The 12,453-nt window shown below is 39.9% G+C and overlaps 1 long non-coding RNA gene across 1 annotated transcript in view; it reads left to right on the top strand.

Annotated features, from left to right (window-relative positions):
• LOC117593605 overlaps nucleotides 1-12,253 on the top strand; it is an 84,720-nt gene extending 72,467 nt beyond the window's left edge. Inside the window, exon 4 of the long non-coding RNA XR_004575052.1 lies at nucleotides 11,579-12,253. This is a non-coding gene — a long non-coding RNA (uncharacterized LOC117593605). The remainder of the gene's footprint in view (nucleotides 1-11,578) is intronic.
• The last annotated feature ends 200 nt before the right edge of the window (nucleotides 12,254-12,453 follow it).

Below are 12,453 nucleotides of genomic sequence, written 5' to 3'. Positions count from 1 at the left end.
ACACAGCGTCAGAAGCGTCTCGCCTGGGCTAAAGACATAAAGGACTGGACTGCTGCTGAGTGGTCCAAAGTTATGTTCTCTGATGAAAGTAAATTTTCCATTTCCTTTGGAAATCAAAGGAAATGCAAGTCTGGAGGAAGAGAGGAGTCTGGAGGAAGAGAGGAGAGGAACAGAATCCACGTTGTCCAGTGTAAATTTTCCACAGTCAGTGATGATTTGGGGTGCCATGTCATCTGCTGGTGTTGGTCCACTGTGTTTTCTGAGGTCCAAGGTCAACGCAGCCGTCTACCAGGAAGTTTTAGAGCACTTCATGCTTTCTGCTGCTGACCAACTTTATGGAGATGCAGATTTCATTTTCCAACAGGACTTGGCACCTGCACACAGTGCCAAAGCTACCAGTACCTGGTTTAAGGACCATGGTATCCCTGTTCTTAATTGGCCAGCGAACTCGCCTGACCTTAACCCTATTGAAAATCTATGGGGTATTGTGAAGAGGAAGATGCGATACGCCAGACCAATGCAGAAGAGCTGAAGGCCACTATTAGAGCAACCTGGACTCTCATAACACCTGAGCAGTGCCACAGACTAATCGACTCCATGCCACGCCGCATTGCTGCAGTAATTCAGGCAATAGGAGCCCCAACTAAGTATTGAGTGCTGTACATGCTCATACTTTTCATGTTCATACTTTTCAGTTGGCCATCATTTCTAAAAATATTTTTTTTGTATTGGTCTTAAATAATATTCAAATTTTCGGAGATACTGAATATGGGATTTTCATTAGTTGTCAGTTATAATCATCACAATTAAAAGAAATAAACATTTGAAATATATCTGTGTGTAATGAATGAATATAATATACAAGTTTAACTTTTTGAATGGAATTACTGACATAAATCAACTTTTTGATGATATTCTAATTATATAACCAGCACCTGTATGTCATGTGAAATTAAATATAAATCAATATTTAGTTATCATTGACTGTCTGTATCCAGGGCCGATTCTGGCCTTAGGCAAGACAAAATGAATGTTCTTTAGTTCTCATGCAGATTACCATTTAATTAACATGTATATATTTATTACAAGAATATAAAGTACTGAAACGGACAGATTCGCTATTAACTGAATTGTATTGACTTGCAAAATACTTAACTGTAATGTAGGCTATGTGCTCATTCTTCCCGTTATGTAGTCGTGTTGTAGCAGTTGAAACAATGTTGAGCTCAAACCACTGATATCCTAGAAGACAGCTACGATGCATGCAGAAAAAACCTGTTAACAAACTGCAAATTGTAGAACATATGAGTAGGATATACATTATACACATCCCTTTGGATGTTCTAATTATCATTTTGTTTATATTGTAGGCAAATTGTTAAGGCTTTCCTACTGAAAGTGACAGGACAACACAAATAGAATATCATTTTCGCGGGCCGAAATACAATTTTAGATCTGCATGATCTGCACAATACATGATGCGCACAACATAACGGGGAGCTGTTATAGTGAATTGTAAAGTTATTATATAGAATCGACACATCAAATAGGCCTATCCTTAGCTAATAAGGCACAAAATGCACACGGAAGTGCATGCACCCACAGGTCAGTTCCGGGTTAGAAATTAAATCTATTTTCACCCCTGATCCTAAGATAAGTGACTTAAGAAATCTCTTACCAGCAGTCACCAAAGTGTTCCTGACTACTTGTTTTATTTAACTGGTGGAGCGCATATCTCAATATATATATTTTTTAAATTCAACTTTATTGTCATTGAACAAGCACAAGTACAGTACAACGAAATGCAGTTAACGAATAGAAGAGGGCAGAAAATGTACTTGTATTAAGTTTTGTAGTATTAAGTGTATGTTACAGATGTGACATACAGATGTGCAATGTATAGATGTGCAATGATGGTAAATGAAGTACAAATGGCAATTCTAAATGCCACTAAACATCCTCTGAAATGTATTGTCATTGAAGCTGGCAGCAATACGCATTTACAGATGTGTATGTTATTATAGTATTAGTTAATTATTAATAACCTTTGATATTATTTATTCTGTAATGGATTTTTAAATGCACAAGATTGCACACTATTATCTGCTGTTTTATTATCAGCCGTTTTGAGCTAGAAACCAGAGTTGTAGGGATTGTCATTAATTGGGATAAAATCATAAATCGGGATAACTTTGGCCAGGATAATCGTGGTATGAAATTCTCATATCGTCCAACCCCTACTATAGATCCATTGCAGTGAACAATGAAGAACACTGATTAACATACCTTCTCAAACTAGAAAAGGAACCAGGCAAGCCTAGTTTAGCCGGCCCTCATTTAGCAGTGTTAAACTGACTAACGTTTCTTATTATATTTACCACAAATACCATCGATGAACTGTATGGCTTTTGCAAAGGGCCGTTTTAACAGCTTATTAGCCAGTAACAGGCTTACTAGTATCTGCTAACTTACTAATTGGAATAGTCAAAATAATTGAACAATTGCAAGTGAGACTGAAGATTAACTTTACACTGCCAAAGCAATTTCATTTCATGGCACAACAACATTTGTTTTTCTTTCATTCGTGAATGTCATTGATACAATAACTATCAATATGGGCGATGATAACCGACTTTTTGTCAAGTGAAAAGATGAATTGTGGAAACCCCTACTCTTTTATTGCCCAAGGAGATGTGATCTAGCCTATATTACCCCAGAAAGCATGCATGGATGCGTACTTCGAAAATCCAACCAGAAATAGTCACAATACAACTGTAAACAGTTATTTTAGGCTTACAATAACGTAGCTAATGAAGGTTGTGGACAGCAAAGTTTTTGTCTATCCAGAACAAATCCTAATGCATAATTTATTTTGAATGTGACGAGATTCAAACACAAGACCTCTTGTTTGGTAGTTTGCATCTCTAACCACTACGCTATTTAATAAGGGGCAGTCAGTCACTCACTCACTTGCCCTAGGACACAAAAACATTTGGCTCAATTGAGCCAGCATGAGAAGGGGCATGTATGGAACTTGGCTGCATGACTCTACGACATTCAGTTCATGAGATATGCATGCTCAAACCTACAACATTTGACTAAGTGCTACAGTGCCACCATGGGGTGTATAGGTATAATAATGGCTGAGGCCATTTACAATTAAAAATTTCACTAACTATAGAACCACTTGAACAGGCGCGCACGCTGCGCACTGCATGTACACTGCACTATGATTTTAATTCATTAACTTATTGCGGTCAAATCGTTTGAGATTTCAAAATTCCAAATGCAAATCCGTTCAGCGGTTTCCGAGGAGATGTTTTTCACAAAAGTTAGAATGGAGGCCATATTGTTTGAGATGTCAACTTAATATTTTTTGTGCGTATTGATCACTATCATAGCATTCTGCTACAGCTTTGAACATCCTATTCTAATAGAACTTCAGAAGCATTTATTAAGATGTAAGTACCAATCTTTGGGATCTAAGTCTGCAATTTAACTATCTACTCTAACCCTTATGTGTCTTCTGTTTAAGAGAAGGTTTTTAGTGTGAATTGATCACTTGCATTGCGTTAAGCTACAGCTTTCAGCATCCTATTGAAATATTAAATGTCAATTTAAAATGTTGTGTAATTTAAAAATTTAAAAAAGGGTCTAAGATAAAAGAGAAAAGTGGAATAGTAAGGTCTGAAAATAAATATCTACGTTTACCCCAATCTGTTGTCTGTTTGAGAGATTTTATATGTGACTTTGTGATCATGTTAATTGCTTTCTGCTACATCTTTCAGCATTCTATTGAAAAATAAAACGTAATGAGTTTATAAAGATGTAAGTAACAATCTTAGGCGTCTAATATACTCTAACCCTAATCTGTCTTCTTTTTAATAGAATAATTTTAGTGCGAAAGATCACTTTCATTGGAGGTGGCGACAGATTTTGACCCAAACACTAATGTGACATCTGCTTTGTAGAAGATTTTCGATGTTAAATGGTCTCTTTCAATGCATTGTTCTCAGCAAATTCAGATTTTATTCAATATTACCAATTATATGTTTTGAAGAAGGTATGATTAGCAATCTTTGTGGTCTAAGATAATGGGAACAAAAAACTGAAAAGTCTGTAATTCAAATATCAACTCTAACCCTAAGTACGAATTGATCATTTCCATTCCATTTGAGTACAGATTTCAGCATCCTATTGAAATGTTAAATATCAATTTAGTTTACAATTTGGTGATTAAAACATTTTAAGTTATTGGATGTTAAGAAAAAAAAAATTGTCGGAGTTTAAATATTAGATAAGATTCAACATTATTGTCATTGAACACTTACCAGTACAGTACTACAAAATGCAGTTAGCATCTAATCAGAAGTTCAAATAGAAGAGGGCAGAACATTTACAAGACATTGAGTAAAACCTTAGGGATTTAATTAAACTAAATGACCACTAATGTTGATGTGCATTCCTTGTACTGGTGATCATGTATGTTTGTGTGAGACAACGTCTAGCTAAACCCATAGTGTCCTCTTTGTTCAGGGTCCAGTCACATCTGTGTGTGAACCAACGTCCAGCTAAACCCATAGTGTCCTCTTTGTTCAGGGTCCTGTCATGTATGTGTGTGTGTGTGTGTGTGAACCAACGTCCAGCTAAACCCATAGTGTCCTCTTTGTTCAGGGTCCTGTCATGTATGTGTGTGTGTGTGTGTGTGTGTGAACCAACGTCCAGCTAAACCCATAGTGTCCTCTTTGTTCAGGGTCCTGTCATGTATGTGTGTGTGTGTGTGTGTGTGTGTGTGAACCAACGTCCAGCTAAACCCATAGTGTCCTCTTTGTTCAGGGTCCTGTCATGTCTGTGTGTGTGTGTGTGTGTGTGTGAACCAACGTCCAGCTAAACCCATAGTGTCCTCTTTGTTCAGGGTCCAGTCACATCTGTGTGTGAACCAACGTCCAGCTAAACCCATAGTGTCCTCTTTGTTCAGGGTCCTGTCATGTATGTGTGTGTGTGTTTGAAACAACGTCCAAGCTAAACCCATAGTGTCCTCTTTGTTCAGGGTCCTGTCATGTCTCTGTGTGTGTGAGACAACGTCTAGCTAAACCCATAGTGTCCTCTTTGTTCAGGGTCCAGTCATGTCTGTGTGTGAACCAACGTCCAGCTAAACCCATAGTGTCCTCTTTGTTTAGGGTCCTGTCATGTATGTGTGTGTGTGTGTGTGTGTGTGTGAACCAACGTCCAGCTAAACCCATAGTGTCCTCTTTGTTCAGGGTCCTGTCGTGTGTGTGTGTGTGAACCAACGTCCCGCTAAACCCATAGTGTCCTCTTTGTTCAGGGTCCTGTAACGTCTGTCTGTGTGTGTGTGTGAACCAATGTCTAGCTAAACCCATAGTGTCCTCTTTGTTCAGGGTCCTGTCGTGTGTGTGTGTGTGTGAACCAACGTCCCGCTAAACCCATAGTGTCCTCTTTGTTCAGGGTCCTGTCACGTCTGTGTTTGTGTGAAACAACGTCCAGCTAAACCCATAGTGTCCTCTTTGTTCAGGGTCCTGTCGTGTGTGTGTGTGTGTGTGAACCAACGTCCCGCTAAACCCATAGTGTCCTCTTTGTTCAGGGTCCTGTCGTGTGTGTGTGTGTGTGAACCAACGTCCCGCTAAACCCATAGTGTCCTCTTTGTTCAGGGTCCTGTCACGTCTGTGTTTGTGTGAACCAACGTCCAGCTAAACCCATAGTGTCCTCTTTGTTCAGGGTCCTGTCACATCTGTGTTTGTGTGAACCAACGTCCACCTAAATCCATAGTGTCCTCTTTGTTCAGGGTCCTGTCACGTCTGTGTTTGTGTGAAACAACGTCCAGCTAAACCCATAGTGTCCTCTTTGTTCAGGGTCCTGTCACGTCTGTGTTTGTGTGAACCAACGTCCAGCTAAACCCATAGTGTCCTCTTTGTTCAGGGTCCTGTCACGTCTGTGTGTGTGTAAACCAACGTCCAGCTAAACCCATAGTGTCCTCTTTGTTCAGGGTCCTGACATGTCTGTGTTTGTGTGTAAGGCAATGTCCAGCCAAACCAGGGAGGTCCCATTAAACCATATTTCTGCTTGTCCCGCCCCGTCCCCATAAGCCTGTGAAATGTCAGGTTGTCACTTTAACATAAACAATTTTTTTTAATGAAAATTTGAAGTGAGATTGTTGTTACTACAATCAAAAACAGTTGTTTGATGTTTCTCTTTAGTCTTTAGGACCATCAGAATCAATAGTCCCCTTAAACCACCAAAGCACCTATTTTTGAAAAATGTCCTTCTAAACCATATAAACCAGTATGTGTGTGTGTGTGTGTGTGTGTGTGTGTGTGTGTGTGTGTGTGTGTGTGTGTGTGTGTGTGTGTGTGTATATATTTATAATATTTATGTATATGCGAATAGGTAGGTAGGCATTTATGGTTTATATTGCAGCTATACAACTCCACCTTTGACACATCTGTCCAGAGCACATTGTTCCAGCGGTTTTGATCTATACTTAGGTGTCTGGCAAACATCAATCATGTCTTGATATTCTGTTTTTGAGAGCAGAGGCTTTGTCTTTCCTGACCTCCCATGTAGGCCAAGTTTTTGCAGTCTCTTTCTGACAGTTGTCTCATGCACTTCGACACTGATTGTGGCACGAGAGTCCTGTAGATGCCTTGATGTTACCCTGGGGTTCTATGAGACTTCTATGAGCATCTTACAGGCAACTCTTGGCTGAGGATGACCTATCCTATGTAGATAGATGATCCATTGGACAGGAGATTGATGGGAAATGGCTTTGAAACCCTTCCCAGACCCATGGGTATCAGTAATCTTCATTCTGAGGGGTTTGGATTGGATTTGTGTGATGCTAAATGTGTGTATTCATTTATCCTGCATTAGGAAATTGCAGTCCTTTTTATTTCAATTGCATAAATGGTTTCACATTTTAACTTTCCATGGGAGTGTACTTAGTTTTTCTCTTGATTATATATATACATTTGTCCTCATAAATTTGCATGCCCTGGCAGAAATTGTGAAAATATGACTGATCATGCAAAAAAAAATAAAAAAATAGATTTTTAAGGATAGTGATCATGTGAAGCCATTTATTATCACAGTTGTTTGTCTCCTTTTCAAATTATAATGATAACAGAAATCACCAGAATGGCCCTGATCAAAAGTTTACATACCCTTGAATGTTTGGCCTTGTTACAGACAAACAAGGTGACACATACAGGTGAAAATGGCAATTAAAGGTGAATTTCCCACACCTGTGGCTTTTTATATTGCAATTATTGTCTGTGTATGAATAGTCATTGTGTTTGTTAGCTCTCACGTGGATGCGCTGAGCAGGCTAGATACTGAGCCATGTGGAGCAGGAAAGCGCTGTCACAAGACCTGGGTAACAAGATAATGGAACTTAATAAAGATGGATAAAGGTTATTAAAATATATCAAAAGCCTTGCAAATGCAAGTCAGCACTGCTCAATCACTTATTAAGAAGTGGAAAATTTGGGGATCTCTTGATACCAAGCCAAGGTCAAGTAGACCAAGAAAGATTTCAGCCAAAACTGCCAGAAGAATTGTTCAGGATACATAGAAAAACACACAGGTAACCTCAGGAGAAATACATGCTGCTCTGGAAAAATATGGTGCGGTTGTTTCAAGGAGCACAATACGACGATGAGCTGCATGGTCAAGTTTCCGGAAAGAAGCCTCTACTGTACCAGTGCCACAAAAAAGCCCAGTTACAATATGGCCGACCACACCTTGACATGCCTCACAGCTTCTGGTACACTAATTTGGAGTGCTGAGACCAAAATAGAGCTTTATGGTCACAACCATAAGCGCTTTGTTTGGAAAGGTGTTAACAAGGCCTATAAGGAACAGAATACCATCCCCACTGTGAAGCATGGTGGTGGCTCACTGATGTTTTTGGGGTGTGTGAGCACTAAAGGCACAGGGAATCTTGTGAAAATGTATGGCAAGACGAATGCAGCATGTTATCAGAAAATACTGGCAGACAATTTGCATTCTTCTGCACGAAGGCTGCGCATTCTTAGTAAGAGCATCTTAGGGATCAGGAGGGTGTGCAGATTTTTTGAAGGCATCATTGCAGGATTGACATTCATATTTAACTATTTTTGGAAAACATGATTATGTTCAGCATTAACATACCAGCAGTGCTATTACGTTCAGCATGAACATATCAGCAGTGCTATTACGTTCAGCATGAACATATCAGCAGTGCTATTACATTCAGCATGAACATACCAGCAGTGCTGTTACGTTCAGCATGAATATATCAGCAGTGCTACTACGTTAAGAATGAACATACCAGTAGTACTATTACGTTCAGCATGAACATATCAGCAGTGCACCTACGTTTAGTATGAACATATCAGCAGTGCAATTACATTCAGTATGAACATACCAGTGCTGTTGGTCCTTAATGACTCGCAATTACATTCCTGAAAATTGGAAACCAGCCACCAGGGGCAGTTATGAACGCATTCATAGTTAAAAAGAGTGTCTGTTTGCTTAGGGTTTTGTGGTCACGGATGTTGGCCCGGTGTTTCCGGAACCCACTTTCAGTCCGATGTTTGCGAGTGTGATTACATCACATTGGGAGGTTTTCTATATGGTTGGTAAGGGAATTGTATTGTTTAGACAGATGTTTTTTTTATTATTAATTTTTTGAATTTCTATACCTTACTCTAAGTCTATATGTCTTTTGTGGAGCAAAAGTTACCAATGTTTGGTGAGTCACTGTTGTCAGTTTCTTCAGAGGTTAAGGCTCCCTGTAAACTACAGTACATGAAATGATACTTTTGGTTAAAGTGGATGATATCTGTGTGTCTGAATGATGGTCTCAACTCTCAACTTGATGCTCACTAGCGGTTTGATGATCGTAGTCCTACCGCTTTATTGCCTTCGTGTGACTTTATTTATCAATGAATTTGTTTACCAGTTTGACATTTGAAGTAGAATACTGCATGCTAGTGCAAACGTATCCAACAATGTCTCCTGTGTAGCCCAGTGGGTTGTAGATATCTAATTTCCTAACCAGGCATGTAGAATCAATTATTCACGCTATAATGGAATGGATGTGGGCTGTTGTTGTGGTTGTCATGTGTTGTATAATAAAGTAATTTGCTATGGGTAATACAATGTCCCAAATGGCAGCCTATTCTCTACATGGTGCAATATATAATTGGGACGCAACCTGAGTGGTTGGGCTGCAAGCTGGGAGGAACCTCACCATGGGCTGCACTTCCAGGAACATCAGATTGTTTCCCATAAATGTGTCAATTAATGACTCATGCCCTGGAAGAAAAGCATGAAACACCCTGATAGCATATCACTCACCATAGCAGACATTCTTCTGCTTTTGTCCTCAGTTACTTGTATAATTTTTACAGTAGGCCCCAAATAACGGTGTCTGTCTACCATTGTATATATGGGACTTTGGGTTTGGCAAAAATATTTGCTCTTCTAAATGATTCGGTGACAGTTTTGTAATAACAATAACGCACCTCATGGGTTGGTGGTCTGTGGCCAGTTTACCTCTGCTATGGGCTGTATCCTAATGGGCTGTATCCAGGCATCTGCACAACACTGTGCATAAGAACAGCCCTTAGCCCAGGTAAACTGGTCGTATATCACACCGTCTTGGGCCTTAATTCTTAAGAATATTCTGGCATTGTATGCATGGTAATTGTTGTTCTGCTTGGTATGTTGCATGGGTTAACTGAGTTAGATGTTTGCCATTATCTGAAGAGGGTATCAAGGATCTCAATCTGAAATAAACGTTGAATCTGTGCTATACTCTATTCAAGGCTCCCGAAATGAAAGCCAACCTAAGTCCTGTTAATGGTCCGTTAAGGAGGCCTAGCCAAACCGCATGGATGTGGTGTTTCATAGCCTCTCCAATGACTAATTGAACTTTGAAAGCCACCGGTGAAATGTGACCGTATGTTGGTCAGTGGACGCTGTTAATGGCTGTGTCTTGAATGGGTTACTACTCCCTATGGATTATAGGCGCCCTGGTCAAACATAGTGCACTATACAAGAAATAGGCTGCCGTTTTGGATTGAGACACAGTCAATGAATCCATCTTGGACCTCTGTTAGAGAGAGAAGGGGGGAGGAAGCCCCCCCACTGTGTCGTCCAACAGGATGCTTGTGTTCTTTCATCGTCTCCGGGTGGGCAAACAACCAACCTGTGGTTTCAACAATTCGCCACAGGAGCCGTCTGCCCAGGGAGCTGTTATTCCGACAAGTGACTTTTCTTTTTCCGCTCGTTTGCAGGAGTAATGACACGCAGAGAGAGCGAATGGCGTCCATAACTATTCACTAAGGCCCAGGCCTGGGCTTGTTTCACCTAGCAACCAGCTGAGCTGTTTAGTTTGCATTACTCACAATGTGGCTTAGTTCCAACCAAGACCTGTTTGTCTTAGTGGACTACTTTTCACCCAAAAAATTGGTCATTTTGAATTAGGACTTAATTTAGTGTTTTTGTATTTCACTTGTTTTTTTTTCTTAATGTGTCCTTTTGAGGTTTAGGGAATTTTCTATTAGCCAATTTTTGCTGAATCCAAATGCTAGATTTTTATTGCTCCGCAATGAATAACAATATTTACGGTATTCCTAATTAACCATATTGCATGGGTACATATTTTAACAGATAGCATTTAAATAATGACTTTAATATATCAATTATATAGCCTGGTGTGTACTCTTTTATAAAATTCTGAACATTGCATTTTACTCAGTTTATTACCAAGCAATGTGTGTCAATCGCCATAATTTATTTAGTATTTTAGTAGTACTGTGTTGTGAAATCACACAAAACCGATCAATAATAACCTTGTGATTATGAACCTTGGTGTAATAGTTTAACAGAATTAGGTAGAATATTTATGGGTTTTTACCACTTGAGTACTACCCTTCAGTGCATGTCTTAGTAAAAATAGGATATCTTCTAGTCTATCATTTTGGGCTAGGGTGGGTTTATTGAGTTGGCTTTTTGGGAATGGTATGGTTAGTTGATTTGCATTAGGTCCCTTAGCACATGAGAACCATCTTGTATACTGTACGTAACCTCAGAAAACATGAGGGGTCCCAGACCCTGAAGACCAAGGCCGTGGCTGCAGTAAACTGTTCTGAGGGATATTGCATCAGCCCTGATGTTTATTTCATAAACAGTCTTTCCAGCTGTCAGGATGAATATTTTCTCTCATTCTCCTCTTTAGCCGTTTGCTAGCACAGTGAATGTACTTTTTTAACCATGTACCTCCATAGATGCTTTGCTAAAAAGTAACTTAACGTAAGTATGATTATAAAATACAAATGTACCTGTCATGAAAGTGTTGCAGTAGAGTTTCATTTTTTGTACACTAAATGATGAAAAGTAGTGACTTAAAAATTATGCATGACTTAACTGAGAACCAAGTCCTTGTAAATCAATAAAAAAAAATGTATCTACATATCCACGCCAAAGTTGAAATACAGGCTACAGAGCAGTCTTGCTATGGCACCCTAATATCAGTCATCACTCGTCCATTAACCTCTATGTGTCTATACCTCAGGGTTATGTGGAAAAGCCCAGTGATGAGAGACGTATTACTCTGCCGGATATGGAGGTCATCCCCAGGGCCCTACCACCTCCTGCACTCCACGTCCTCAAGAAAACAAACCATTTGGTCTTTGCCTCAGGCCACAAACACACTGATTATGTCCTCCATGTTTGCATACATGCATTCATGCTTACGTTTTCTGTGAGGACCCACTTATTGTTATCTTACTCTGTGTGTTGTTTGATTGGTAGAGTGTTAAACTGCCCGGTTTTTGGAGTGTAGGCTGGAACTGGTTGCCTGACTGACTGCTTGGTGTGTGGAGTCGGGGCTTTGCCCAGGCGGCCTCACACTGCTTGGCTGCCTGTTATGTAAATGGGGCTGTCAGCCACTTGTTATGGCAGGGCTGTTAGTGGGCCTGGGAGTCATCAGGAAGCTCTGACAGCTTCTCTGGGTCCCAGGTCTACCAGTGATTCATAGCTGGCTTGGGGACAGGGGGAAGTTCAAGTCTGCCGTAATCCAAACACTGAGAAAATGGAATGAGAGGAAAGGAAACTGAGAAAGTAAGGAAAATATGGTGAGAGACAGTGAAATGGGGGATGGAAAGCAAGAGAGGGATGTCTAACAGTTGCCTCCCATGATGCCAATACTTTATAGAGACTGAGAGAGAATGAGTGAGAGAGAGAGAAGTGAGGAGAGACCCCAGTGAATTGGCAGAGTGCAGGGAGAGCCTTTTGGAATCTTCTTCAGTAAATGATTCACTCATAAAAAAAAATCTCTATTGAAGAAGCTATTAGATGTCTCTCTATCTCTCTCCTTCATTCTATCCATTAGTCAGATTTTTTTCTTTCTGCACTCTTGGACTCATTATTTTTTCTTACTGCCTCTTT

This window comes from Esox lucius, chromosome 21 (genome assembly GCF_011004845.1).
Source record: "Esox lucius isolate fEsoLuc1 chromosome 21, fEsoLuc1.pri, whole genome shotgun sequence".
NCBI classification, from domain to species: domain Eukaryota; kingdom Metazoa; phylum Chordata; class Actinopteri; order Esociformes; family Esocidae; genus Esox; species Esox lucius.
Note: the sequence above shows the minus strand (reverse complement) of the source record. Positions and strands in the feature narration are given on the sequence as shown.